Source organism: Orycteropus afer, unplaced genomic scaffold (assembly GCF_000298275.1).
Source record: "Orycteropus afer afer isolate SDZICR_OR568_19922 unplaced genomic scaffold, OryAfe1.0 scaffold00148, whole genome shotgun sequence".
Lineage (NCBI taxonomy): Eukaryota > Metazoa > Chordata > Mammalia > Tubulidentata > Orycteropodidae > Orycteropus > Orycteropus afer.
Window position 1 is genome coordinate 756,203 of NW_006921735.1, and position 5,906 is coordinate 762,108.

The 5,906-nt window shown below is 38.1% G+C and overlaps 1 protein-coding gene across 1 annotated transcript in view; it reads right to left on the reverse strand.

The window, feature by feature from the left end:
* Nucleotides 1–5,906, reverse strand: part of LOC103201376 (dystrophin-like) — a 2,052,823-nt gene that overhangs the window by 453,813 nt on the left and 1,593,104 nt on the right. The gene's annotated exons all lie outside the window — the stretch shown is intronic.

A 5,906-nucleotide genomic window follows, 5' to 3' on the forward strand; every position in this document is an offset into this window, starting at 1 on the left:
GCACTTGACTGCTAACCAGAAGGCTGGCAGTTCAAACCCACCAGCCACTCCTCAGAAGGAAGATGGGGCAATCTACTTCCCTAGTGATACTGCCTCGGAAACCCAAGGAGGGGTCACTATGAGTTGGGTCCGACTCGACAGCATATAACAACAACAACACAAGGAATGTAGAATATTTATGAAAATAATAATTTGTGTTATTTCCAGCAAAGTGAGAGATTATGATCATGTCTTTAAAATATTTGGTAAGCAACAGAAATCATGAATTTTATGAGAGGCATATAAAAATTAAAATATTATCCTCATAGTTATTCCTATGGAAGCTGTATTTGGAAGGCTGAGATTCTCTTAGTGAGCAAAATAGTTGATAGCAAAATTATGTTCCTTCCTCTTGATTTACTGTATTTACACTATCATGAGGTTGATTTATGGTTGTGGTGTGTTTTTGAGTCAATTCCAACTCATAGTGACCCTATAGGACAGAGTTGAACTGCCCCCAGGGTATTCTAGGGTGAAATATGTGTACAAAGCTGACCACTAGGCTTTTTCTCCAGTGGAGCCACTGGTGGGTTCAAATAGCCAACCTTTCTGTTAGCAGCTGAGTGCTTAATCATTGTGCCACCAAGGCTCCTTTGAAGATGATTAGCTAGCAATAATACTACTTTCACAGAGACCTGGGCCTTTGTTGCTATGGTTTTATCCATTCTCCAAATCTGAAAGCCACATTTGCCAATGAAATGATATGATGCTAAATCCTACAGAAACATATCCCACAGTCACTTGAGTAACAATTTCTTTAACAAATAAGATCAGGGTGGAGAGATATTATGATAGAGTCACTAGGGGTGATGAACATGAACTCAGGCAGGTACATAAATTGTTCTTTTGGCTCACTGCCTAGCTCTCAGCTTGGAGTTCTCTATGGCACTGCGCCTCTGAGGACTTAAACTGCAGTAGAAAAGTGGGAAGAGCGGTTGAAATTCTCTTCTACTTCTTTATGAAATAGATTTCAGTTAATAAAATTCACCCCTTGTAAACCACCACTGCCAAGTAAAGTTTCAGTTTCAAAACTTGTGCCATTCAGATGCAATGGACAAAAAGATTTATTTATTTTATTTCCATCACAAAATTGAAGAGGAACTACTGAAGGGAATCCATGTCTATATCTATCTATCTATCTATCTATCCATCTATCTATCACCTAACTATCTATCAATTCATGTAATTTGTAACATTAAAATATGCATAAATTACTTATACAAACTAGTTTAAAAATAAAAATAATTGCACCTATTATGACCAGTACACATATATTCGGATAAGTACCATAACTTTAAGCGTATCTATGTTTGAGAAAGACAGAATTGTTGACATGTTTAAGTTCTTTTTAAAGAGAATATCCAATGTTTATGTCTTGTACTATTATTGGAATTAGAATGAGAGCTTTATCAATTTATCAATTAACGTATGGGAAAAAATGCGGTCATGGGATCAAGAACAGATAAGAGAGGAAAACTGGAAGAACCGTAAACAGAGTTGGGTAAGGGCCAGCTGCTAATTGAGCTGTTTCATTTTCAGTTGTTTTTGACTACTGAATCATGCTGCATACCTTCTCTATCCATACTCAGTATTCTACAAATACTCCAGTCAAAATTGAATCTCTTATGTCTGTGCTAACGTCCATGTATTCTGCCACTTAATTGATTTATTAATTAATTGAATCCCATTGGGACATTTTCCTAAATGTGTTTCTCATTTTTGGAGAAGGTTTTTTAAAAATAGTTCCTATAAATCTGGAGAAAAATAACATTTCAATGTTGAAGATTTTAAATACAAGGCAGTACATTTCAAAACATTATTTTAATGCTCAAGTTGCCAGAATGTTAAGCCACTACTTTAAATGACACGGGTCATAGAACATCAGGGTGGAAGGGATTTTAGAAGTTACAGAGTCAACTTCTTAATCATTTTTTAAAAATCTTCATCTACTATTTTGATAAAAAATTAGAAGCTCTAGTAGCATAGGGCCTAAGGCACTTGACCGCTAACCAGAAGTCTGGCGGTTCAAACCCACCAGCCACTCCTCGGAAGGAAGGTTGGGCAATCTACTTCTGTAGTGATATCGCCTCAGAAACCCAAGGAGGAGTCGCTATGAGTCAGGCCCCACTTGATGGCACATAACAACAACAACGACATTCAATTCGATGTTAGACTGTAAGTTTCATGAGAGCAAAGACCAACTTCAATTTGATTTGCAACTACAGATCTAGTTATTATATGTTGCTGCTGTTAGGTGCCATCGAGTTGGCCCCCAATTCATGACAACCCCATATACAACAGAACCAAATGCTGCCAGGTCCTGTGCCATTCCCCTGATTACTTGTGGATGGGACTGTTGTGATCCATATAGTTTTCTTTAGCTAAATTTTTTTTAGAAGTAGATTCAGCCTTTTCTTCCCAGTCCGTCTTAGTCTGGAAGCTCCTTTGAAACCTATTCAGCATCACAGTAACACACAGCCTCCATTGGGAGATAAGTAGTGGCTGTAAGTGATGGGCATTAGCTAGGAACTGAAACTGAGTCTCCCTCATAGAAGATGAGAGTTATACCACTGAACCACTAAACCAAACCAAACAAACAAACAAACAAAAAAAACAAACGCACCACCGTCAAGTCATTTTCCGACTCATAGCGACCCCTCCTTGGGTTTCTGAGGCTGTATCTCTACAGAAGTAGATTGCCCAACCTTCCTTTCGAGGAGTGGCTGGTGGGTTTGAACCACCAACCTTCTGGTTAAGAGTCAAGTGCCTTAGGCACTACACTACCAGAGCTCCTAGCGCATTGCATAAACCAATTGTTGAATGCATGAAGATTGTGGAATTTTGCAATAGATGTCACCAAACAAAATATGTATGGACTGTTGAATAGAAAATCAGTTTGTTCATTAAACTTTCAAGCAAATAAAAAGTTTAAAAATAAAACTTAAAAACAGAAAGTATTGTTTTTTAAAGAAACTAAATTCAAATCATTGTATGTTACCGGCACTGTGGTAGAACCTGGGACTTCAAATATGTATAGCATGCTCTGTGTTCTGAGGAACCTCCCTTTCTATGAGAAAAAAAATACATAAGTAATTTGCTACAATATACGTGAAATTTAAGTGTGAAAATATAAACATGGAGGTAGAAAAATCACACTGATTAAGGGTAAGGCTGCACTGCTGATTAATGTAATTGCTGTCAATAAGTTGTACACCTGTAACAAGTTGAACTATGAAAGCACAGAATTGAGAGCAATTTCTTCAGCTTCATAGGAATTGGGGGTAATAGACACTCAGGGACAACTACAAAGACAGGTAACACATGAGTTGGGACTTGAGGGCTGATTGGGAGTTTAGCAGGCAGATAAGGTGAGGTGATCCAGGCAGAGAGAAGTGCATTTGCAAAGGTTAAGATCAAAGATGGCATATTTAGGTGATGGATAGAAGGTATCAAATACCTTGGAGGATGGAAGCTACTGTTAGAGAGCTAAGCTACGCTAGGAAGATAAGGAGCCCCAGTGATGCAATGGATAAGCGTTTGTCTGCTAACTGAAATGTTGGTGTTTCCTATCCACCCAGCAGCTCTGTGTGAGAAAGACCTGTTGATCTTCCATACTTACAGCCTAGAAAACCATATGAGGCATTTCTACTCCGTCACATGATGTCACTATGAGTCAAAAATGGACTTGATGACACCTAACCACAACAATATTCATTAGACTTCGTTCTCTAGGTAATTGGGAGCCATTCGACACAATGAAATTTATGCTTTAGAAAGATCCTATGAGGAGGCTGAACTGGAGTTGGAAGAGATGGGAGAATGCAGAAGTAACAGTGAAGAAATTGTTCATTCTTTCATTCATTTATTAAACAAATATTTAAAATGCAGTGTCTATGATAGGCCAGGTAAACTGACTGGATAATGGAATTTAAAGATACAGAATTCAATCATCTAAGTAAGAGATGATGAGAGCTAGAACATGACATTGATTGCAAAGAGGACACAAGATATAAAAAGAGACTTTCTTAAGTAAAATGAGCAATTGAGTCAGTGGAAACATAGAAGGATTAAGGAATAAACATATAATTACTATCTTGGGCAACTTGTTAGACAATGATCTGTGAACTGAAATAGGGAATGCAGGACACGTAGAAGGGGATAAAAGGAGAATGGAAAAATAGGAGAGTGAAAGAACATGGTTACAAAAGACTTGCATTTGTGATTCTAATGGTATATGGGTTAGGAGTTCAGAAGAAGGATGCACGCTAAAGATTTAAATTTGTCCCTATCCATGGCATTTCCAACTGGGAGTGTTTATACAATGAAAACAGTATTGGCCAAGGTTAGAAACTTGGGCTCCCCGACATCTAAGGTGGGTTGCTGTTATTGTTGATTTAACTCTTGACTCACAGTGATCCCTGTGTGTAAAAGTAGAAGTGTGCTTCATAGGGTTCTCAGTGGCTAATTTTCAGAAGTAGATCACCAGGTCTTTCTTCCAAGGTACCTCTGGGTGGACTTGGACTTGTGGTTAGCATCCTAGTGCATTAAAAGCTTAATAATACCCAGGGAGGTTGAGAAATTAGGAACACTAGAAGAAGGAGGAGAACACGGACAGAGTAGTCAGTGAAGCCAAGGGAGAAGAGAATTTCCAGAATGAGGGTGCTGGCAAACACATTGTGTTCACGGCAGAATTGAATCTTTTTTGGATTTCAGTCTTGGACTTTTGTGCTTTTGACACTAGATGGGTAAAACCAACAAAACAAAACAAAAAACCAACCAAATCCACTGCCACTGAGTTGATTCTGACACATAGTGACTCTATAAGACAGAGTAAGTAGAATTGCTCATTGAGTTTCTAAGGCTGTAAATCTTTATAGAAGCAGACTGCCTCATCTATCTCCAATGGAGTGGCTGGTGGGTTTGAACTGCCCACCTTTTGGTTAGCAGCCAGATGCTTTAACACAGTGCCACCAGAGCTTCAATGGGAAAATATATTTCTTTTTTTTTTTTAATTAGGATTTGGGTGAAGATTTACAGAGTAAATTCACTTTTCATACAGCAGTTCACATATACTTTGTCTCATGTCATTGACCAAAATTTACAATGCAGCAGCTCCCCCTATTTCTTTTAAAATAAATGTATTAACTACATTTGTACCTCAAGGAAATTTAACTTTGCTCTTGCACAGAGTATTCCAAATATGTAACATTTCCTTCTATATGCAGTGAGCTAATGCAACCAAAAATTGTATTATATTCACTGCTTTCTAAGGGTACAGCAGTATTAACAGCCTTATTTCACAGTATGATAACAAATCTCTGTTGGAGGAAATAAAGCCAGAATTCTCCTTAGAAGTGAGGATGGTAAGACTTCTTCTTATGTACTTTGGACATATTATCAAGAGGGACTAGTCCCTAGAGAAAGACATCATGCTTGGTAAAGCAGAGGGTCAATGAAAAAGAGGAAGACCCTCAATGAGATGGACTGACACAACAGCTGCAACAATGGGCTCAAACAGAACAACTGTGAGAATGTCACAAGACTGGGAAGTTTCTGTTCTGTTGTACATGGAGTCACTATGAGTTGGAACTGACTCAACGGCACCTGACAATAACAACAACATAGCTTATCTAAGTCAAATAATTTAGTTAACATAAAGGCCAAAAGCTACACTCCAGCTCTTGATTAAGTGGTATATTTCTCCTACATTGATAATAAGTAGCACAAATTAAATATATAATATATATATATGTTGTTGTTGTTGTTGTTTTTGCCGTCGAGTCGGACCCGACTCATAGTGACCCCTCTTTGGGATTCCAAGGCAATATCACTAATGGAAGTAGATTGCCCCATCTTCCTTCCGAGGA